This window comes from Jatropha curcas, chromosome 8 (genome assembly GCF_041381405.1).
Source record: "Jatropha curcas cultivar XTBG-Jc1 chromosome 8, XTBG_Jcur_1.0, whole genome shotgun sequence".
In the NCBI taxonomy this organism is placed as follows: domain Eukaryota; kingdom Viridiplantae; phylum Streptophyta; class Magnoliopsida; order Malpighiales; family Euphorbiaceae; genus Jatropha; species Jatropha curcas.
The window spans coordinates 22,263,957-22,290,035 of record NC_143158.1 but is presented as its reverse complement, the minus strand read 5'-3'; the positions used below and the strand labels follow the sequence as shown (position 1 = coordinate 22,290,035).

General features: G+C 33.8%; 1 non-coding gene across 1 annotated transcript; it reads right to left on the bottom strand.

Annotated features, from left to right (window-relative positions):
* Nucleotides 1-14,929: 14,929 nt before the first annotated feature.
* Nucleotides 14,930-15,036, bottom strand: LOC149494341 (small nucleolar RNA R71). Its single transcript, XR_016322343.1, has one exon. It is a non-coding gene; the product is annotated as a small nucleolar RNA R71 (small nucleolar RNA).
* Nucleotides 15,037-26,079: the final 11,043 nt, after the last annotated feature.

The following is a 26,079-nucleotide window of genomic DNA, read 5'->3' as shown; positions in this document are numbered from 1 at the left end:
CTTTAAAACCACAAATGTAATAAATATTTTTAAAAAATTATTTTTTTAAATATGAAAAGTATTATGTACATAAGTATATATTAATACAAATAAAATAATGGCGTATGTGCTAAAACAATAACTTAATGATTGGATTTTGTACAAACGACGGTCTAATAATGACAATGATAAGCTTTCAATTTGCCTAACTTTTGACCTACCTAATAATATATTTATATTATCTTTTTGTTTATATTAAACAAATCTTTACCACTAAGTGGTAACAAACCAAGTATTTTTAAATTTTAAGGAAAAAGAATCATAATTTTTGAAATTTTTAATGTTGGTATTATAATTTTTTTGTACCAAAAATATTTTATAAGTTGTTAAATTGTCTACAAAGATTAAAAATATATAGGACAAAACAACATGACGTTTCAGTTAAAATCAGTGGGCTAACTTAACGACCTGTCATTTTAAAGCCACCAACTGTTGGAAAACGAATCAGAGCGTTTTTATTTTTGGAATTAATGCTCACAAACTCAACTGTTTTAAACTCGAATTAGGCACAAGAGGAAGAAAATGCCTATAAAGAGACCCAGTTTGACCTGAAAAAATTGCAGTACAATCATAAAATGCATGTCTTTTTCAGAGATTGTTAGCGGCTGATTAAATAAAAAAAAAAGGAATAATTATATTTCATTATATGAATTTTTATGTTTTTTCTATTTTTGTGATTCAACGGAAAACAATAACAATTGAGTTCTCAATTTATAAAATTTTGCAATCTCAATTTGTTAAAAATTCTCCGCGAAACCCTTTTATCTCCTCTGTTTATTTAATCGCCGAATTCCCTTCTTAAGTTCGGCTTAAGTCATCCGGTGAAGATCCACAACTATAAGAGGTAATTGCAATTTGTGTTTTTTTTTTTTTGATAAAAAAAAAAGTTATTGATGTCTCCTAATACAAGAACTGTAGACATGTACACAAATCTCACAATTCTCAGGTATCATATTGAAATTGATTCTTAGCTTGCAATTGTGTTTATTTGTTAAAAATAAAGACATGTTGTAGCTTACGAGCTTTGGATTCATGCATTTACGAACAATTTATTTTTATAATTAATATATATTGTCGCTTATGAATTGATATTTGTGTCAAATATGTGTATATAATATATTATTATATTATGAAAGGCCAAATACAGTTAAACCTCCATAAACTAATAACCTCTCTAAAATAATATTTTTTTCAGTCCCAATACTTTACAAAATTAGTAATTTTGATAAATTAATAAGATAATAATTTTTAGGGAGACTTTTAAATAAATCTATAATCCCATTAGTATCACAAATTAATAATTCTTTAAAATTACAAACATAACTAGTACAATATAGTAAAATATAAATCTATTAGAAAATTCAATAACTAGGACAATTCATGTGAGAAGCCATCATGTTTTAAGAATTTTTTTCTATGTTGTTTATATAGTACATGGTTTCACAAGATTGAACCTTTTTTTTATTCAACCAAGTTCCGGAGTACGAGGGTATGAGCTTCCTCCGGGACAGCTTCATTTGCAGCTCCTTTCATCATCAAAATGTTGAATATTATTAAAAACAATGAATACCATTGTATTTCGTAATAAAATTACTACTTAATTTATTGTATATGTTATTTACTTAATTTTTATCACGAAATATGATAAACTATAAATGTACAATGAACTTTCTTTATAAATGATTTCATGAGATATAATACATTATATTAATGATATACATACAATGATTTTTTATTTAATTAAATTTATTTTCGTTGAATCGAAAAAGCACTCTTTAAATTGATAAATTATTAATTTATCAATTGATTAATACTTCTCTAAATCAATAAAATTTTATGGTCCCAATATTATTAATTTATAGAACTTTTACTATGTATAAATTTACCCTTGTATTGTTGGCATCAGCTCTGATACCGGTTGTTAGGTATCAGCTCTGATACCACTTGTTGGGCCTCAGGTACCACTTGTCTTAGCTCTGATACCGCTTGTTTGGCTCTTTTAATCAATTAAGAGAAAATTAACCCAGCGGAAAAGTAAACTTGTGACACACAGAAATTTACGTGGTTCACCCTTAACTGTTTAGGGCTACGTCCACGGGACAAACTCCGAATAATTCTTCCACTATTAAAAATAGTAGGTACACAGAGAGTAATACAAAAATAGAGGCACTCAAAGTGTTTCCCGAAAACACCCATAATAATTTCCTCACTATTTTTCTCTCCTCTAGTTTTAGGAAAACCTTCCTAAAACTAGATAACTCTCTCTACATTTTTTTTTCTGCTGTTGTGTTTTTCTTGAGGCTTCACTACCTCTATTTATAGGAGAGGTTACAAAAGAGCCGTGTATAACTCATTCACGGCTCTCCATTTTTGTCAAAAAATTGCATGCCAATTTTTACTTTCCCTTTTCTTCTTCCACGGCCTTCTTTGACTGCCCAAAAAACGTGTTTTTTTTTTTCTTTTCAAATGTATATGAGTCCCACATGTCGGAGGGACCCCACAATAATTCTCCCCCTCCCGACGACATGGTGGGATTCTTCATTCTTGCCGCTTTGACACACAGCTCGAACTTCTCCTTCTGCCTCAGTTGTTGACAGAGCAACACACTTCTGTAATCTTGACTGCCACAACACGGCTCCCCCTACAAATGTGATTTGATATCCTAAAAGTCTATTTCACTGCAGTCCAATGTTCCTTTCCAGGATTTGAAAGAAACCGACTCACTACTCTAACTGAGTGAGCAATATATGGCCGTGTACAAACTATGACATTCATCAAGCTTCCAATTGCTGAAGCATATGGAATCTTTTCCATTTCTTCATTCTCTCCATCTGTAGAAAGGCATTGTTTAGAACTCAATTTAAAGTGATTAGTAAGAGGACAACTAACCGCTTTAGCGTTTTCCATTCTAAACCTTTGAAGTACTTTCTCAATGTACTTCTCTTGTGACAACCATAATTTCTTGGCTCTTCAATCCCTTGTAATCTTCATGCCAAGAATCTGCTTTGTTGGTCCCAAGTCTTTTCATAGCAAAAGACTTACATAACTGTTTCTTCAAGCTAGTACTTCTGACCAACAATCAACATATCAACAACATAGAGCAAAAATAATGTAGTCATCATTAGAGAATTTCTTCATAAAAACACAGTGATTTGAAGTAGTTTTTCTATAGCCTTGCTCCCCCATAATAGACTCAAACTTCTTGTACCACTGTCTCGGTGCCTGCTTCAAGCCGTACAGGCTCTTCTTCAGTTTGCAAACACAATCCTCTTTTCCTACGAAATCTCTAACTGCTCCATGTATATTTCTTCTTCCAAATCTCCATGTAGGAAGGTAGTCTTTCCATCCATTTACTCGATTTCCAAATCAAAACTGGCAGCCATTTCGAGCACTATTCGAATGGATGTCATTTTCACAACCAGTCTAGCTTTGAATCGTGGTTGGTGGCTGTGTTCTTCCTGCTTGATCCTAAACACCCACTTGTTCTTCAAAGCTTTCTTGCCTTTGGGCAACTTCACCAGCTCAAATGTTTCATCCTCATGTAAGGACATCATTTCATCTTGCATGGCTTCAATCCAGTTCCTCTTGTGTTCATTTCCATAGCTTCTTCAAAGCTATCAGGTTCTCCCCCATCAATCGTCAGTACATAGTCATTGACTGGATATCTAATAGATGGTTGTCAGACTTTACTAGATCTTCTTAATGTTTGAGAACCTTCCGGTGCTTGTGGTTGAACATGAATACCGTAATCTTCATCTGGTTCATTTTCATTAGAAGTTCTGGATTTTCTAACTCTGGTACTTGTTCTTGTGGAACATTTTCTTCATCTTCAATTTGTCTGTGTTCTATTGGAGGGACTCTCTGTATGTCTGTTGAGTCTTCATCAGATCTATTGGCACTCTGCTTCAATATCTTCAATAGTCTGATCTTTAACAAATACATCATCACGATTTCTTATAATCGTCTTCTGAATTGGGTCATAAAATCTATAGCCACATTGGTCTTGGCCATAGCCAATGAATACACACTGTCTAGTCTTGACATCAAGCTTAGACTATTCATCCTTCGGGATATGCATGAAGGCTTTGCAACCAAACACTCGCAAATGATCATAGGAAACATCATTTCCTAACCATACTCTCTCTGGAGTATCATACTGTAGAGGGAAACGGAGTGAACGGCGAACTGCTGTGAGTAACGCTTCACCCCAAATCTTTTAAACAACTTTGCATGTGAGAGTAAACATATGACTCTCTCCATCAAAGTTCTGTTCATCCTCTCAACCAAACTATTTATTTACGGCATCTTGGGAGGTGTCGTTTGATGTCGAATGCCATGCTCTTTGTAGAAAGCATCAAATGGCCTAGTGTATTCTCCACCATTATCTGTCCTGATACACTTTAGTTTCTTGCCTGTCTGTTTCTCAATCAGGTTTAGAAGACTTCAATGTGTATACCCAGGTCTTCCTAGAATGGTCATCGATAAATATCACAAAATATCGATTTCCACCATATGACATTGTCAATGGTCCACACAAATCTGAATGAATCAGATTTAATACATTCTTCATTCTGGAAGGAGGGGTAATCTTGAAAGCTACTTTGTTTAGCTTTCCCGCCATACAATCAAGACACTTGTCTAGGTGAACTTCATCCAATCCAAGCAGTATGTTTTTTCTTGCCAGAGTTTTCTTACTCATGTGGCGTAGTTGTTTATGCCACAATTCAACTGTATTGTCATTCTCCGCTACACTCATAGTGTCTTAGGAGAGTTTCGCATGCATCACATACAGCTTTCGGTCTTTAGGTACCACAAATGAACGTTTTGTGAGCTTCCACTGACCATTTCTGAAGGTGCTACAGAAACCTTCATCATCAAATCTGCCAACCGAGATTTGGACGCATGCTCGAAAGCTCATTCCTCATTAGTCTTGTCTTCCGGTTTAGTTGAACTGAACACAGGCAAATGCATTTTGATTACCATAAGAAGATCTCTCATTTCTCCATATATAGTAATTCCCGCTATTTAGACTGATCATTTTGCTTGTCCATTTTGTCTTGCGCAGAAAATCATCACCAACATAAACCGTATACGTGAACAGTAGTATACGTGAATAGTGACCGTGAATAGTAATAGTATATTCGAATAGTAACTGTATGCATGAAGAGTAACTGTACACTTGAATAGTACTATGCGTGAATAGTGCTTGAAACGGACTCAGCAACAGTAACGCCAATAGTACGGTTCACCATCAAGTTACTATTTTACTATTCATCACTAAGTCGATTCTGCAACGTCTTTCCGAGCGGATAGCACCAATGGACTCGTTGTAATTTTCTCTTCGTCGTGGTATATTTATTTTCAAAATATATCCACGGATCCGGTACCACTATCTGATCGGCTGGACCTGCCAAAACCTTCGACTCTGATACCACTTGTTGGCATCAGCTCTGATACCAGTTGTTAGGCATCAGCTCTGATACCACTTGTTGGGCCTCAGGTACCACTTGCCTCAGCTCTGATACCACTTGTTTGGCCTTTTCAATCAATTAAGAGAAAATTAACGTAGCGGAAAAGTAAACTTGTGACACACAGAAATTTACGTGGTTCACCCTCAACTGTTTAGGGCTACGTCCACGAGACAAACTCCGAATAATTCTTCCACTATTAAAAATAGTAGGTACACAGAGAGTAATACAAAAATAGCGGCACTCAAAGTATTTCCCAAAAACACCCATAATAATTTCCTCACTATTTTCCTCTCCTCTAGTTTTAGGAAACCCTTCCTAAAATTAGATAACTCTCTCTACATTTTTTTTTCTACTATTGTGTTTTTCTTGAGGCTTCACTACCTTTATTTATAGGAGAGGTTATGAGAGAGCCGTGTATAACTCATTCATAGCTCTCCATTTTTGTCAAAAAATTGCATGCCAATTTTGACTTTCCTTTTTCTTCTTCTGCACCTTCTTTGACTGCGAAAAAAACCTTTTTTTTTCTTTTCAAATGTATGTGGGTCCCACATGTCGAAAGGACCCCACAACATGTATTCACATAGATAATTTTATGGTACCTCAAATTTTGCGAAAGACTTATTATGCTCTTAAAGTATGAATTTTTTATAATATTAATTTCACGCCTCTCCGTACTAGTAAGAATAGTTTTTTGATATTTTTAATTTTTATATACAATATATTGATTTGATACTTGATTATTTCAATTTAAATAATAATATTATTATATTTTTTGTAATGCCAAAAAATATTTATATATTAATTGGAGGGACTTTGATTGGCAACGAATTCTATATATCTATATAATCCCAAGCATTCTGCTTTCCTATTCAATCTCTCCTTTTTCGGTATTCTAGTCTTTTTTTTTTTTTTTTAGAAAATTTTGAGCTTTTTACTTTATTTTTTGTGTTGATAAAATAATATATTTAAGTTATTTGAATTAATCATATTTATTTTTAAAAAGTTGTATCGATATTATAACTCTATAACTTCTATTAAAAAAAATGAATGTAACAAATTTATTCATATCCTTTTAAAAAATCCAACGTTAGCCACTACATCGTTAATTTAGGAATGGATTCTCGACCTTCTGCTTTTAAAATCGAATCTCCTATAGCTATGAACCAAGAGCAAGTCTCTCTTTGATGTTTTCAATAGGTAAGTAGCAATTGCTTTTATTATTTGCTTTTGACTTCTTCAATTATTGACTGTTAATTCCATTGTATATCAGTTTATAATTGTCTATTGTAAATTTTTTTTTTTTTTTTTTTTTTTTTTTTTTTTTTTTTTTTTTTGCAGATAAAAAATGATACGATCATCATCATGTAGATTATTCAGCTATGAGAAACTCTTGGTTTAAGATTTTTTATCAAGAGGAAGTGTAGAAGAGAATCTTCGTGATATACGATTCTTTTTGCTTGGGATTTGATGAAAATTGTACGTCCTAATATTTAAGAGATTCTTAATTTCAAATTGCTCCTTTCTTATGAAGGTATAAGAAGGATGAGAATGCTTTTGATTGGCAAGAGAGATATATCAGATACTAATTCGATATTTTTTATTTAATAATTAATTAAATTATTTTTATCAATTTAAAAGCATATTATTTCTCTATCGTTACTTTGCACTTGGTTTTCTGTAAAATTATGTTTTAAATTAATAATATAATTTAATAATAATTGAAAAAATTACTATTTTATCCATGTATATTAGGCATGGCCACCGGTTCGGTTCTAACCGGAACCGAACCGGAACCGAACCGTACTGTATATGAACCGAAACCGGACCGAAATCGGCGGTTCAAAATTTTGAACCGGAACCGGCGGTTCAAGGGCCGGTTAAGGTTCATGTGAATGTTAAAAAATAAACCTGAACCAGCCCGAAACCGGCGGTTAACCAACGGTTTCGGTCCGGTTCGAACCGGATTCACAAATAAAATTATTTGTTGCAAAGTGAAAAAAACATCATCATTTTGGTTTAAAAAAATGAAGCATCATCATTTCACTTTTTTTAAAAGCTAATCATTTCACTTTTTTTTACAAATAACTTTCGTTTTACAAATTAACTAATAACTATACTGTTACACAACACTTAAAACTTCAAACGGTGAAACGGATATAAAACTTCAAATGGATATAAGTATTTTATTATAATTTAATAAATTAATTAATTATTTATTATAATTTACTAAATTATCCAAAAATATAATTGTTTTTTTCTGTTATAAGGGACAATTTGAGAAACTACATAAATGAAAAATATGTATAAATATGATGAGTTGATTTTTTCTTTCACAACCAATTATATTCTATCTCTCTTCTTCTTAATATTGCTTTATTTTCATACATCCAATTCTAAATTCCATTAATTTCATATTCCATTTATTTTTTTTCCCATAATTCCATTTAAAATTATGGCACACAATTCACAAAGCTCCAAGGGAAAGCGAGTTGCTCAAAACGTGGAAGAAATTGATTCAAATGATCCATTGATTGATTTTTCACCACAAGAAGCAATATCTCCTAATATTTCAATAGGTAAACCACCAAAATCAGATATTTTCAAGAAGCACTTTGCAAAAATTATTCAAGATAATGGAGAAATCAATGCGGTTCGATGTAATTATTGCAAAAAAGAATATGCATTCAAGCTTGGAGGAGGATATGGCACTCTCAATAGGCATTTAAAATCACATCATCCAAGTGAGGTAGGAATGGATGTAACTCAAACTCAATTATCGTCATCAAGGTATGGTGATCCTAACACTCCTCTATTTAAATATAGTGATGCAACTAATAAAATTGAAATGGCTAAAATGGTTTGTATGGAACGATTATCTTTTTCATTTGGTGAAAAAATTGGATTTAATAACTATTATAAAAAAGCATTAAATCCTTTAGCAAAAAAGATACCTAGGAATACACTTAAAAGGACTATTTTATCTATTTATTTAAAAGAAAAAGAAATTTTAAGGTATGTATTTGCAAATTTTAATGGTAAAATTGCCATTTGTTGTAATATTTGGTGTGATGCTTGGCAAACTCATTCTTATATGGGTGTTACATCCCATTGGATTACTAATGAATGGAAACTTGAAAAAAGAATTATTGCACTTAGAGTTTTTGATGACTCTCACACCGCACATAATATTTTTACCATGTTAAATATTATTTTAGAAGAATATGGTTTGACTAAAAAAATTTTTACAATTGGTTTTGATAATGCCAGTGCAAATACAGCATCAATAAATGAATTAAAAACTCTTTGTCAACCTAAATTTGGTGGACAATTTTTTCACACTAGATGTGCATGTCATATTTTAAATTTATGTGTTCAAGATGCATTAACAACATTAAATGTATTTTTACGTCCAATAAAAAATGCTTTAAATCATTTATGGACACATGGATATGTTAGAAAAGAATTTAAAAATTTTTGTCACTTTATGGGAAAAAAATATAAAAAATTTTCAAGAGATATTCCTACAAGGTGGAATTCAACTTATAAAATGTTAAATGAGTCTTATGAATATAAAGATATTCTTTCTTCATTTATGCAATTGCATGCATCACATTTTCAACTTTATCCAACCAATTGGACTATTTGTAAAAAAATATTAGATATTTTGCAAGTTTTTGAAAATTGTACGAGAATTTTTAGTGGTGTTTATTATCCTACCTCCCATTTATTTCCATTTCATTGTTTGGCCATAAGTAGTGCCATAATTGAAAATGAAAATGATGATGATTTACAAGAATGTATATTCATGATGAAAACTAAATGGTTAAAATATTATACTGAAATTCCGGATTTAAATTTAGTTGCATTTTTTCTTTGTCCTAGATTTAAATTAGTTGCATTACAAGAATTTTTTCGTCTTTATTATGGATCTTTTAATATTGAGGCAGATTATTTTTCTCTTACTAATAATGTTTTAAGGTATGTCCGTCAATTGTATGATGAGTATTCTAAATTAGTATCTTCCATTCCTCAAGTATCAGATCCACAAACTACACAATCCACTAAATTTCATTCTACACAATTTACCTTCATGCAAAATGTTTCAAAAAAATCAAGGGAGGGTTCACATTCATACACAGAAATTGAGACATATATTAGCACAGATTTTGAGTTTTTAGGTGATGATGCGAATGAAGACCCAACAAAATTTGATATTTTGGGTTGGTGGAAAAAGCATGCAAATCGCTTTCCAGTCTTAGCTTCAATTGCAAAAGATATTCTTGCTTGTCCAATTTCTACTGTTGCAGTGGAACAAGCTTTTAGTGCGGGTGGACAAATTTTAGATCCAACACGGTCAAGATTATCGCCAAATAATGTGGAAATGCAAGAGTGTGTTGACGATTGGACTAGAGCGGCATTGAGAACTCAAGACCAGCAAAATTCAAGCGACGATGATGATTCCGACTCATTAACGGAGACTAGTGGCACCGATGACTAAAATTAATTGTAATAATTGGAAGGTTATTTTCCAATGTAATAAAAAAAAAGAACTATATGAGCTTTGATTTTCTCTAATTTTCAAGAGGATACGTAGGCAATTAAATTAAAATTTTTCAATTTTAATTTAATTCAAGCCCAAAATAAAAAAAATTATAATTTTCTATATTAGTGAGTTAGCAAAATTTGTAAATTTAATGTAATAATAGTTCTAAATTAATAGAAGTTTTTGTTTTCAAATTTTATAATAATTTATTTAGTTAATAAAATTTAAACATTTTAAAATTATTATTTATTCATGAATTCAAAATCAAAATTTTATTATTTTTTTAAAAATTTGCGTAATGCCGGAACCGAATCGGAACCGTAATTTGAACCGTCGGTTCGCCGGAACCGTGCTGAACCGTGCCGGAACCGGACCGGAACCGGAGGTTCAAGGGCCGGTTCCGGTTCAAAATTTTAAATATTTCGAACCGGCGGTTCAATGAACCGAAACCGGCGGTTCATTGAACCGGCCATGCCTATGTATATATTGAAATAACTACTCTATCCCTACTTTTTAGAAATGTTTTTTGTGATCCTTAATTTTTTAACCGTTAAACTAATGGGTACTTCCATCCAATTTTATAGTCTTTTCCGTTTATCCAACTCAAAAACAATGGTCAAAGGAGAGAGGTTAAATTTTTATACCTAATCTACCCTTAACATTATATCCATTCACTACGAAAAATCTGGTATGAGCCTTTAAGACCCGTCCTTAGAACTCAGTGTCAGTTTCAAGTCACTGGTCATGAATCATTGAACTGATTGCGAGGACTCTTATTACTCAAAATATCAGCTATTCAATGCATTATTAGCGGTGGCGATGGCAGAAATGGTGGCTTCCGGCAATTGGGCTTTGTGGGCTGAATTTGGATTTTAAGATGAGCTTTGGTGGTTGGGGTGGCAATTGTTGTTGCCATGAATAATTGTTTTAATGATGATAATTGTAATTGTCTTTTAGTTCCTGGGATTGGACATTGGCATCGTCAAATCAAAGTTCGAGAAAGAGGGAACGAGCGAGAAAGGATTAGTTTCTATTTTGTGATATTTGTTTCATGTGGATGCGAATTAAAAATGGCAATGGATACGAAAGAGGAATGAGTATCTTTTAAAAAATTTAGACAAAAGAAATAGAAGGTGAAATATAATAATTTTTATATTTCATTTCACTTCCATTTTCCTTGTTTTGGTTTATTTTCTGTATTTTCTCTAGCTTTTATTGTTGATAAGAAGAGTAAAAAGAATAGAGATTGCAGAGGAGGAGACGGCTGTGGATCGTTTTTTTCGTTTGATCCTTAGATTTTATTTTGATCCTTGATCGATACATATTTTTGTACTTTTTGAATCTCCTCTCTTGTTTTTTTAGATGAAATCAAAACAATTAAATTTGATGAGTTAGGATAATGGTGGTGATGATAGAGGAAGGAGAGAGAGCGTTGAATGCTTTGGTGCAAAATGAAAATTGAAAAGGAAGATAAGGGCATTTTTGACTTTTCATTAAGCACTAACGGCAAAAAATGGGCTTTAAGAACAGAAGAACCTATTAGTTTAACGATTGAAAAGATAAGGACTACAAAAAGCATTTTTAAAATGCAGGGATGAAGTAGTTGTATCTCAATATATATGGGACGTAATAGTAATTTTTCCTAATAACAATAATTAAGATTTTGTTTGACAATAGCTTTTAAGAAACTTTTTGTGTTTTGACTGGTCAAAAAGTTATACGTTATTTTTTATAGTATCAGTAACATAGCGTTTAAACTAGTTTTTAAAGGTCAAGGCAGCGTTTTATAAAGTTAACCTATATAACATTTAGCTTTTAGCATTTTATGAAAAGTTAATCAAACAGTTAACAGTTAAATGCTATTAAACAGGTAACAACTACCAAAATAACTAATTTTGTGAAAAGATCATAAACATCCATTCAATGAGGTGCGGAAATACCACCAATAATAAATAAATCTCAATCAATATATATATATATATATATATATATATATATATATATATATATATATATATATATATATATATATATATATATATATGAAAGCTGAAATAAAGAGAAGGTTTGAAGCGTTCTCTTTGTTCAGTATTCTATTTTTCTTTTTTTGAAAAATTTTAAGATTTTACGTTATTTTTTGTATTTTGATTGGCCAACTTAATTAATTTGTCAATTTGATATTTAATTTATAATACTTATAATTGATAATTTTTGACTAATCTAATCCACCTAAAACTTAACTTTTAAATTGTTGAATTTTTTTATCCATATCCAATTATTTAAAATTATCATCTTCATTTCCTATAACCTAATATCTTTTATCTCTAATCTCAATATGAATATTGTAGCCATTTTTTTTCCTCAATGATCAAAACAGCCGTTGAAATCGATGGCTATTCAAAGAGAGTTGATCGCATTAAAGATGACCATATTGGTACCTCACCGTCACCCTCCCTCAAATTATTTAATTTATTTATTGATAAGTCTTATTTTTATATTATTTTTAATATAGTTTTTATTAGGATTTTGGTAGTTTTAATTACTTTAATTAGCTTTTATTTAGTTTTATTTATGTTTTTGTTCAAAGCTTCCTTGAAACATAATTTGCTTGATCTTAAAGAAATTTGTAGGATTTTGGCACAGAAAAGAGCAAAATAAAGCAAAACTCTTAGGCTCTAGCATGCCCAGGCCGTGCAACTCAGCACGCCCGTGCTGGAATCAAGGAAAATTAGCGTGGAGACTCAGGCCCTAGCATGCCCTAGCCGTGCTATGTGGCACGTCTGTGTCGCAAGAGGACATCAATCCAAAGGCGTGCTTACCTGAGCACGGCCCGTGCTGCATTCCATCATGGAGACTCGGAGCCTAGCACGCCATATTTGTGCTATGTGGCACGCCCTAGCCGTGCTATGTGGCATGCCCGTGCCACAGATTCCTCTCTAGACGTGCCCCTGAGCACGACCCGTGCTGAACCATCCTTAGAACTCAGGCTCTGGCACGCCCAGACTGTGCCGCACAGCATGCCCTTACTGAAGATCAAGTTTTATTTTGAGTTGAGAAGGCCAGCCAGTCCCTACCACTTGCATGGGCCCATATAAGGCGATTTCCTGACGTGCAAATCAATTTCTAATCCTATTTAGTCGCATGGGAGGGTCCTAATTGAGAAGAATCCAAAGCCTTAACAATTTCCTATTTTCAAAAGATCTCTTACTTAATGAAGACTCTATTTTCCTAAACGAAGTCGAATTTTCTCCCAGGAAGTTTATATAAAAAGATAACCAATTCATTGTAAAGGATATCTCTGGTTCTACCATATTTTGTTATATTATTTTTCTCTCTCTCTCTAAGACTTCAAGTGATCAAGATTTGTGTCAAGATTCAAGGAAACCGTCCACGTTATTTGTTGACTAATTTTTATCTCTAAACTCTTAATCTTGTTTTTACTTTTCATTATTCACATTGATTATGGAATTATTTTCAAGTTTAATTGAGTTTTATTTAATTACTATGTTAAACTAAATTCTCATACTAGGGATTTAATGTAGCTTAATTTCTTTTTCAATTTATAATATTAGATTTTCTTTTCTCTATTTAAAGTATAATTTATTATTGAACTTAATGCTTCCAGGTAGAGTTTTACCCTTGAATTGATTTATTTCATTAATCACTATCGGGAGAAGAGTTTTGATATGAAAAAGATAATAAATTACATGAGAATAATAACTTGAGGCGGAAGCTATATGGTTAGACTCATGGGGAGTTTTCATAAGTTAATGACATTAGGTTTTGAATTCACAAAACAAATCATAAAACTTAATAATTTAATTCATGTTTGATTGCACTATTGGAAGATAGATAATTAGATCAGGTTAAAATAGCTAACAATACATCGGAAGAACTTGTTAGTGATTTTAGGTTTGTTTCCCCTACTTAAACTATTAAAAATTGATTAACGAACTAATAAAATAAATTGGATAGAATTAAGTGAAGTCAAAATCCCTAGTAGTTTTTAAACCTTGATTTCTTTTAATTAAAATTGCCTTGATTGATTTCTTTTTATTCTCTTTTATTTGTTGAATTTAATTTCTTAAAATAACTGCCCTTATTGCCATTTAAATAATAGTAGGTTAACATAATTTTGCTACTTAGTATACAATCCTCGTGGGAACGATACTCTACTCATTCTATATTACTTGTCGCGATTTCGTACACTTGCGAAAATCACTGTCAAGTTTTCGGCGCCGTTGCCGGGGATTGGCATTACCAATATCAATACTAATTACCCTATTATTAATTTAGACATTTATTTTTTATTTTTAATTTTTCTAGAAAATTATTTCAGGTGTTTATGCAAAGAAGCTCAGGTAGAACTGAGCCCTTGATCTTTGATCCGGAAATCGAAAAGACTTGTCGTAAGAACAACATTGTTAGAAGAGCACATGAGAACAAATAAGAACAATAAGCAAATATGGCTGATGAAGTCAACCCATAGGACGGACCCCAACCTCATGTCCGCACATTGCGAGATTACACAACTCCTTCTCTCAATGGAACAACCTGAAGTATCACTAGGCCTAGCATGGAAGCTAACAATTTTGAGATTAAACCTGCAATTATCCAAATGCTTTCCACCTCAATTCAATATGGATGTCCGCCCAGTGAAGATCCTAATGCCCATATCATAAATTTCTTGGAGATTTGCAATACGTTCAAAAAAAATGGAGTTTTTGAGGATGCCATAAAATTAAAACTCTTTCCTTTCACTCTAAGGGATAAAACACGATGTTGGTTACAATCATGCCCTGCTGGAAGTTTTACAACATGGTAGGAATTATCTCAGAAATTTTTGGAAAAATTCTTTCCATCTTCAAAGACCACAAAGCTGCGCAATGAGATAATGACCTTTGTCCACCATGATCAAGAGAGTTTGTATGAAGCTTAGGAGAGATTCACGTACCTACTGAGGAAGTGCCCACATCACAGCTTACCCAAGTCATTACAGGTACAAACTTTTTATAATCCATTGTCTCCTAACATACAGATTACTCTAGATGCAGTTGCTGGTGGATCTTTTGAAAGAAAAGAAATTGATGAGGCATATGACTTAATAGAAGAGATGGCAAGTAATAGTCATTATCAAAGCAACTCCGAAAGAAAGAAGACTGTAGGAGTTTATGAGATTGATACCATTAGCGCACTCAATGCCAAGGTAGACAATATGGTAAGGAAGTTGGACTTATTGACTACTAACTCGGTTAATTCTATTGTGCAAGCCTGTGACAGGTGTAATGGGCAACATGGGATTGGAGAATGCACGTTAGATTCTTTAAATCCGCAAACTTTGGAGTAAGTAAACTATGTGATGAATCAAGGAAGGAAGAACTACCCGTATTCTAACTCTTATGATAACAGGTTGAGGAATCATCATAATCTTTCTTATGGGAATCCAAACAACGCCTTGAATGCACCACCAGGTTTTCTGCCTCAAGAGAAAAAGACTCATGATGATCTCTTTACTGCCCTCTCTATATCTCACATGGACTTCATGAATGAAACTCAAGAAAACAATAAAATCCAACAAGCTGCGATAAGGAACTTGGAGATTCAATTAGGATAGTTTCCAAACATGATGGCTTCCCGACCTCAAGGTACGTTACCTAGTAATACTGAAATGAATCCTAAAGAACAGGTACAAGCTATCGCCTTGAGAAGTGGCAAACAATTGGAGGATCCACCTAGGATGGAGGAAGAGAAGGAAGAGCAAAAAAAGATCCCCATCATTGACCTAGAAGAGAAAGAGGAAGTCAAGCCCTATGTTTCACCTGTTCCTTTTCCATAAAGGTTAAAGAAAACACAAGATGACAAGAGTTTCCTCAAGTTTCTTGATGTCTTCAAAAAGCTTCAAATCAACATCCCTTTTGTTGAAGCCCTTGTTTAAATGTCTAGCTATGCAAAGTTCTTAAAGGAGATCCTAAGCAACAAAAGGAAGATCGATGATCAAGGAGCGGTAATGTTAAAAGAGGAGTGTAGTGAAATCATTCAAAATAAACTGTCTCCAAAATTAAAAGATCCAGGAAGTTTTTCTATCCCTTGTAATATTGGAATTCTTGATTTTGAAAAAGCTTTAGCAGATTTAGGTGCTAGCATTAATCTTATATCTTATGAAGTTTTTAAAATGCTAGGGATAGGAGAGCTGAAACCAACAAGGATGTCTCTGCAGTTGGTAGATCGATCAATCAAATACCCAAGAGGGATTGTAGAAGATGTGCTCGTCAAGGTAGGTAAATTTATCTTTCCTGTTGATTTTGTTTTTGTTGACATTGATGAAGATAGAGAAGGGTCCTTAATCCTTGGAAGACATTTTCTTGCAACTGTAAGAGCATTGATTGATGTGTATGAAGGTAAATTAACCTTGAGGGTAGTTAAAGGGGAGGTTATTTTTTATGTTCTTAAGTGTTGTAAACTTCCCGTGGATTATAATGGCTGCTTTAGAATTAATGTTGTTGATGAATGTTTAAAGGACACTTTGAATATTAAAGATAAAGGTGATATTAATAATCAAAGCATCAAAGATGAGAAAGAAAGTGAATCACCAAAGCAACAATTAAAACAACTTCCATCTCATTTAAAACATGCATTCTTAGGTGAGAATAATTCTTTTCCTGTTATTATTTCTTCTCACTTAACACTTGATCAAGAGGAAAGGTTGTGGCAGGTTCTACGAAAACATAAGAAAGCCCTAGGATGGTCAATTTCAGATTGCAGGGAATAAGTCCAAGTGTGTGCATGCACAAGATCTTGATGGAGGAAGACTACAAACCTTCAATTGAGCATCAAAGAAGATTGAACCCAAACATGAAAGAAGTACTCAAGGCTGAGATCATAAAGCTTTTGGATGCTGGCATTATCTATCCAATTTTTGATAGCAGTTGGTTAAGTCCCATTCAACTTATCCCAAAGAAAGGAGGTATGACAGTTATTTCTAACAAAAATAATGAATTAATTCCTACTAGAACTGTCACAGGTTAGCGTGTGTGTATTGATTATAGAAAATTGAACAAAGCAACACGCAATATCACTTTCTTTACCTTTTATTGATCAAATGCTTGAGAGACTTACAGGTTACCCCTATTATTGCTTTCTAGATGGTTATTGAGGGTATTTTCAAATACCTATAGTTCCCGAGGATCAAGAGAAGACCAATTTCACTTGCCCTTATGGTACTTTTGCTTATAGAAGAATGCCTTTTGGGTTGTGCAATGCTCCTGCGACTTTTCATAGGTGCATGATGTCCATATTTTCTAACATGGTTGAGAAGTTCATTGAAATATTTATGGATGCTTTTTCTGTGTTTGGTTCTTCTTTTGATTCTTATCCTTATAACCTCTCTTTAGTAATGCAGCGATGTGAGGACACTAACCTCGTTTTGAATTGGGAAAAATGTCATTTTATGGTTAGTGAAGGTATTGTTTTAGGGCATAAAATCTCACAAAAAGGGATTGAAGTGGACAAAGCCAAGATAGAGGTAATTGAAAAGCTACCACTCCTAATTCAGTAAAAGGAGTAAGAAGTTTTCTTGGCCATGTAGGATTCTATAGGAGATTTATCAAGGATTTCTCCAAAATCACAGAACCTCTTTGTAATTTATTAGTTAAGGATGTTCCTTTTGATTTTAACAAAGAATGTCTGAATGCTTTTAACAGGTTGAAGAAAGAATTGATTTCAACGCCTATCATTGCTACACCAGATTGGAGTCTGATAGGTGTCATTTTTACAATATTTGTAATATAGTTTTTGTTTGGAATTTTAGTAAATTTTATCACTTTAATTAATTTTTACTTCATTTTAATTATAATTTTGTTCAAAGCTTCCTTGAATCATAATCCAGTTGATCTTAAAGAAATTTGCAAGGTTTTGGCACAAAAAAGAGCATTATAAAGCAAAACACTCAGGCTCTAGAACGCCCAGCCCGTACCCCTTAGCACGCCCGTGCTAAACTTAAAGGAAATCAAGTGGAGACTCAGACTCTAGCACAGCTAGCCCGTGCTATATGGCACGCCCGTGCCTAAAAGGACCTTAGGGCGTGCTTGTCTAGCACGCCCGTGATGCAATTTATCTTGGAAAGTCAGAGCCTAGCACACCCTGCCCGTGCTATGGCGCACGCCTGTGCCACAAGTACTCCTCTGAGTGTGTTGCAGAGCACGGCCCATGCTGAATCATTCATAGACTCAGACTCTAGCACGCCCAAGCCGTGCTATCTGGCACGCCCGTGCTACGAAGGCAAAGCTGTCTTGAATAAAAAACGCAAGCCAGTCTTTTTAACGTACATGGGGACACCTCAGATATTTTCCTAAACGTGCAAAACAAGATCTAAGCCTATTTAGGAAGAGAGAAGAGTCCTAACTAAGAAGAAATCCAAAACCTAAACAGTTTATGATCTCCAAAGAAGATTTCGTACTTAATAAGGATTCTATTTCCTAAATGGAGTCAGATTTTCTCCCAGTAGGTCTATATAAAGAGAGGAACCATTCAGTGTAGAGCCATCTCGAGTTCTAGTATTTTTCTACATAGTTCTCTCTCTCTCAAAGATTTCAAGCATCCAAGATTTGTGCCAAGATTCAAGGAAGCCATCCACGTATCTGTTGTCTAGTTTTTATTTCTAAACTCTTAATCTTGTTTTTCTTTTCATTATTCATTATTGATTATGAAGTTTTATTCAAGTATTATTGAGTTTTATTTAATTACTATGTTGAACTAAAACTCTCCTACTAGGAATTTGATGTAGCTTAATTTGATTCCAATTTATAATATTAGATTTGCTTTTCTTTGTTCATGATATAATTTATTATTGAACTTAATGCTTCCAGGCAGAGTTTCTCCCCTGGATTGATTTATTTCATTAATCACTATCGGGAGAAGGATTTTTTATATGAAAAAGGTAATAAATTACATGAGAATAATAACTTGATGCGGAAGCTATATGGTTTGACTCATGGGGTTTTTTATAAGTTAATAACCTTAGGTTATGAATTCACAAAACAAACCATAAAACTTAATGACTTAATTCATGTTTGATTGTGCTATTAGAAGATAGGTAATTAGACTGGATTAGAATAGCTAACAATACATCGGGAGAGCTTGTTAGTGATTTTAGGGTTGTTTCCCCTACTTGAATAATTAAAATTGATTAACAAACTAATAAAATAAATTGGATAGAATTAAGTGAAATGAAAATCCCTAGTAGTTTTAAAATCCTTGATTTCTTCTCATCTGAATATTGATTGTTTGATTCCTTTCTGTTTAATTTTTAGAATTTACTTTTCTTACAACAAATCTCTCTTATTGTCGTTTAAATAATAATAGGTTAACACAATTTTGGTACTTGATATACAATTCCTATGGACACAATACTCTTCTCACTCTATATTACTTGTTGCGATTTCGTACACTTGCGAAAATCACCGTCAGAGTCTTTTTTTTGAACTTTTGTGTGATATTAGTGATCATGCTATAGGAGCTATTCTTGGGCAAAGAAAGGAAAAGAAGTTACATGTCATTTATTATGCTAATCACACATTGAATGATGCACAATTGAATTATGCCACCATTGAAAAAGAGCTTTTAGCTATTGTTTTTGCTTTTGATAAATTTAGAGCATATTTGATTGGAGCTAAAACAATAGTTTACACTGATCACTCAACTATTAAATATTGGTTAGAAAAGAAAGATGCAAAGCCTAGACTAATTCATTGGGTTCTTCTTTTGCAGGAGTTTGATTTGGAGTTTTGTGATAAAAAGGGAACCGAGAACCTTATAGCTGATCACTTATCCAGGCTTGAGTTGGGTAAAGAAGGGCAGACAGAATTGCAAATCAATGAAGACTTTCCCCATGAACTTCTTCTTCTTCTAGCAAATCCACAAACTCCATGGTATGTCGACATAGTTAACTACCTTGCTTGTAAGATTACTCCTCCCAATCTTTCTTATCAACAAAAGAAAAAATTCTTTCATGATCTTAAATATTACTATTGGGAGAAACCTTTCTTGTTCAAGTATTATAGTGATCAACTTTTTGGACGATGTGTACCGGAAGAGGAAATGGAAAGTGTTCTTCGATTCTGTCATTCAATGGAATGTGGAGAACATTTTGGAGCAAGCAAGACGGCAGCACGTATTTTAGAAAGCGGTTTGTATTGGCCTAACTTATTTAAAGATGCTTTTAACTTTGTTCATCTTTGTGATCATTGTCAAAGGTTAGGTAATATCTCCAAGAGACATGAGATGCCATTGAACAATATCCTTAAAGTGGAGATCTTTGATGTTTGGGGCTTGGATTTCATGGGGCCATTCCCATCCTCTTATTCCAACCAATACATTTTAGTAGCGGTGGATTATGTCTCGAAATGGGTGGAAGTTGTTGCCCTTCCCAACAATGATGCCAAGAATATGATGAACTTCATCATGGTACTCCTAAAGCAATAATCACAAACGGAGGTAAGCACTTTTGAACAAGTACTTAGATTCCCTTCTTTCAAAATATGGTGTTACTCATCATGTAGGTACCTCGTATCACCCCCAAACAAGTGGACAAGTGGAGGTCACAAATAGGGAAATCAAGAAGATACTTGTTGCGTCTCTTTTGAGTTCCCGCAAGTATACGGATCGCAACGTAGTAATAAAAGATCGATCCCACGAGGAACGGGTTATGTCCACTTTACTACTTATCCTTAGCACTTATGTTTACAGCAATAAAGCATGAAATGATTAAACTATAATCTTATTTAAACTATAACTAAATATACTACTTAATTCTATAGATAAAGATATAGTAGAATACTTAGAAGAATTGATCATGCATCAGATTTTCTTTTTCTATAGCAAAACGTGTAACATGCAATAAATGATTCTTTAATCACATATGGTAAAGTATAATTCAACCTCTCGGTACAAAATTACTCTATTTATTATATGTATCTCTACATACAACAAATGCCTTACTTTGTCAAATATTAAACCTAGATCTTATTCTTTGATTATTTCAATAAGTTAGACTTAACTTTGACAAACTAAATTAAAGATTCACATGCAAACCCAACTAAATGAATTCTATCTCTTTGATCCTTACTGAATTATTTCTTTCTGAGAATATAATTAAGTAAGCTTGATTAAACAAAGACCAAAAGATAAATTAAAGAAACTTTTATTGAATGAAACCAAATAATAATGTTGCTTTGCATAGAAAATTATGAAGCACAACATGCAAAAAGTCTTTAATAAAACAAGAGAAAGATAGAAGTAATCAAACTCAAGCCTCCGGAGGGCGTCACACCTCGAGGAACTCCTGGATGTTCTTTGCACGAACAATAATAAGTGACTCTCGTCATCTTATTTCTAAGTACTACTTTATTATTTTCTATTGTATTATAATACTACATTTTTCCTATTACATGATGCATATTGCATAATGCATATTGCATTACACATATTACATTTTTTTGCATGCATTTTTTTTCCTTTTGATTTGGATTACAATTTATAGAAGAGGAAGAGGGTGTTGGTTATGATGATGATTGGTTGGCCAAAAGGTGCTTTAGATGACTCCTCTTGGGAAAAGTCCCGACCTATTCATGGAAGGACATGTTTTTCTGATGAAAAGACAATTACGTCTCCTGGAAACACGATTCGCGCTCGCGCTTGTAAAGGTCGCGCTCGCGACTTCTGCTCTAAATGCTTCTGCCTCTCAAAAGTGATTTGCACGCTTGCGCAGATGGAAGTCGCGCTCGCGCATTTCGCTGGCAAACCTTCTGCCTCTCAAAAGTGATTTGCGCGCTCGCGCAGATGGAAGGCGCGCTCGCGCATTTCGCTGGCAAACCTTCTGGGTGTAGGTTGCGCACGCGACTTCTTTTGGTGCTCACGACTGGCCTATTTCTTTTCCAACGCGACCTTCTTCGCATCGCGAAGTCTGCTGAGAAATTTTCTTCCTTTTTCTTCCATTTTTATCAACTTTTTGGTCCTCTTTTCTATATAAAGCAAGCCTTTTTATTCCTTTGCTCAAATTGTGTTCCTATAATCACTTTGAAACAAAACAACACGAACAAACGTAAAATATATTAAAACATCATGCATTCATGCAATTTTATATGAAAATAACATAATAAAATTTGCCCGCTTTGCGAGGCTATCAATACTGGAGACCATAGTTGGCCAATCAAGAAAGGACTGGTCCAAGGAACTCGATGATGCTCTTTGGGCCTATAGAACTGCATTTAAAACAACAATTGGTATGTCTCCTTGTCGAATGATCTATGGTAAGGCTTGTCACCTCCCTGTTGACTTAGAATACGAGGCATATTGGGCAATCCAGTTTCTTAAGTTTAATGCTAAAGAGGTTGGTTAAAAGAGGTTACTTTAATTGAATATGATGGATGAAATGTAGACTCCATGCTTATGAGAATGCCAAAATCTATAAAGACCGCACCAAACAATGGCATGATAAGCATATTATTCTGAGGGATCTAAAGGTAGGCCAACAGGTATTACTTTATAACTCTAGACTTCGTCTTTTTTCCAGGTAAATTGTGCTCTAGGTGGTCTAAACCATTCACAATCAAGGAAATTTTTCCACATGGAGTAGTTGAAATAGTTGAAGGAAACCGGAGTTTCAAAGTCAATGCTCAACGGTTAAAATTTTACCAAAGTGGAGACTTCAATCCAGTCAAAACCATTATAAGTCTGGCTTAATCTTGCCTAAATTGGGTCTAGTGCGTCGAGCTTAACGACGTTAAACAAAAGCGCTTATGGGAGACAACCCATATTCTTTTCCTTAACTTTTCTATTTTGGTTTATTTTTGTTATTTCTTTTTATCATTTGTCCTAAAATTTTTAAATCATGCCTGTTCTTATGTTTTTAGTCAAGTTATTTTAGGTACAAGTTGAGGCAACAGGGTCTAGCACGCCTAAACCATGCTAATCAGCACACCCGTGCTTCAAAAGGTATAAATCAGTCTTACAAGTCAGACTCTAGCACGCCCAGCCCGTGCGCATCAGCATGTTCATGCCAGGTAAATAGAAACTTTTCCTCTTATAGGTCAGAGTCTAGCACGCCCAGACCGTGCTAATCAGCACTCCTGTGCTTCAAAAGGTGTAGATTGGTCTTACAGTTCAGACCCTAGCATGCCCTTGCCGTGCTCATCAGCACGCCCATGCCAGGTAAGACCAATTTTACTCTTGCAAGTCAGAGGCTAGCACGCCCAAACCGTGCTACGTAGCACGCCCGTGCCACGTTCCAAATTTGCGTCTTTAAAGAGCGTCTTTTCGGTTACCATGCACCCTCTCTATTTAAAGCGCACGCCCTAGCCGCTTCCTTTACTTCTTCACTTTCTCTTCAAAGTACGCCCTAAACTCCCCTCTTCTTCTTCTTCTTCTTCATCTTTCTCTTTTTCTCTCAACCAAAAAGCTTAGCAAAACCCATTTTCTTCTCTTTTCTCCTTCTTTCACCACGCCTCCAAGATATAAACAAAGCAGATCTGCCACTTCAGTGGCTGCAAGAATTCAGCCAACCGTTCCTCCTCCTATGGTTCCTCCTCCTCCTCCTATGGCTCTTGCTCCTCTGTTTGAGTTCGGCTCACCAGAACAACAGAAAAGGTACAATAAACCCTCTCTTTGCCCTATTTTACCCAATCATTTTATTGATGAATCTGCTTTAGCACGAGTAGGGCTTAGAGATGCAGTGTTAGAACCTCTTAAACGCATTGGGTGGGAACAATTTATTGCCATAAAAGACCTTGTTTATGCTCCTACGACCTTAGAATTTTTAAGTTCATATTCTGCTCTTATTCATCTGTTGCCTGTTGATTTCCCTAGCACAATTTAATTCAGGCTTTGTAGGAGATATTATGAACTTTTAGTAAATGAAGTTAGTCATATTTTTGGGGTCCCCACTGAAAATGCCCTTAACCAAATACCTAAGGATTTTAGAGCTCGAAGCACATGGACAATACTGACTGGAGAGAATAATTATAATCCTAGATTGTCAAAAGTGTCTAAATTGAGAAACCCAGCCTATAGGTATATTCATAAATTTTTAGCCAACACTATTTTTGGGGGAAGCAAGAGTGATGGAGTGTTGAGTGTAAATGAATTATATTTTATCTGGGTAATAGATCAGGGTATATTTCTTAATGTTGGCTATTGGTTATGCCAACGATGGGCTAGGATTGCAAGGGCAGACAAGGGAGCTATTATGATAGGGTATTTTGTGACCGAATTGCATTTTATTTGAGAGTTTAGAACCCTGCTCGGCCAGTTTATGATAGTGCGAGAGGAGGAAAGGGCACTAGACTTGACTTAGATGTCATGGTACATATGAAGTTGGTAGAGAAGATAGGGGATTCGTTTCATATTATGCGATCCCGAGAAGAGAGTTCTGATGATGAGAAGGCCGAGGATGCTAGTGACACTAATTTGGAGGAGGGTAATCTGAATCCTTTCCCTGGTTTTGGTACTTCTTCTGGTGCAAGTACCTTTGGAGCTGGTCCTTCTTTTCAGGGAGCATCTGACTTGTCCAACGATGAATTTCTTGCATGTATCATGTCCAGAATGGACATGTTTGATGCCCACCTGAATGGAATGGAGTCCATGATTGCTGACCATTTCTAGTCAATAGAGATTATGCATGGGAGCCTCGACTCTCGTATAAACACCATGCAAGGACAATATCAGGGATTTGCTAGCCAACTCCAAACTGTGATTCGATTACTGCAGCCACATCCACTTCCACCACCTGAAGATTGATTATTTTTGGTTCTTTTTCGTATGCTTTCTATTTTTATTTTTTGTTCCTTTTATTTATTTGTACTAAGTATTTTGGATATTATGTTTTCTTGTTTTTAGTGTTTTCTTTTTCATAGCTTTGATAATTTCCAGCACCCGACTCTTATCGTATTTTTCCTTCAATCTTATTGTATTTTTCAATGTAATGATGGTAATGGTTTCTACACTCTCATATTCTTTTATTACATAATTACTAATATGAAAATTTTGGGGAATTGATTTTTAAGTTCATTAGGGACGATGTGCTAGATTAAATTGGGGGAAGGGAAATTTTAGTTAAAATTTTAGTTTTCTTTTTTTTCATTAGTTTAATATGGTTGGAATAATTATGAGCAAGCTTGAAAACTATCATAATTCAGTAAACTGCGATGAATTTAGTTGTTCTTCAAAGCTAGTTGCTATTTAGCTTAAATTTTAATTTTTGACATAACATAATTCTTTGATTTAACCATTTGTTTTTAAGATTATGAACACTAATTTTTATGAATTTTATGATATATAGATATGTTTCAATAAAAATTTAATTAACCTTGGCATTCCTAGAGCAAATTAGAATTTTCTTTGAAGCAAAATTTTAAATGCTTACATTTAGAAAGAGATGATTTAGGCATTCCTTGTTGAATTTCATATTTAGCCTAGGCCACCTAAGTTAAAGTATGACTTTTGCATCCAATTTGAAACCTATATCCAAATTTTATTGATCACCTTTATTAAAACTAGCCATTAAATCAACTTAATTTCCTACCCTAAGTGCAATAATGTGTAATTGAAGGATTTGATTTTTATCAAAACATAGCAACAAAAGGGAGAAAATCTTATTAATACTAGCAAGTGAAGCAAGTAGAAAAACTCAAAGAGAAACACCCCCTAAAAGAAGCAATCAAACAAGAATTCAAGTTTGGGGAATTAAAGCAAGGAAGAAATTATAAAAGTATTATGAAAAGATCTTACCAAAATATCTCTAATTTTTAAGCTAGTCAAGAAACTTCAAGATTAATCTCCCTTTACAAATAAAATTTTATTTTGATATAAATGAAAATCTTGATATTATGCATTCTCTATACTTTTTTATCTGTCTTTTTATCCTTTTTCTTTACCTAAAAGTATACCTCTAAAACCCCATTACACCCGAAATAAAGACCTGTTGATCTTTCTAAATTACATGCATTTCAACTGTGGAGAAGGGATGACTAATTT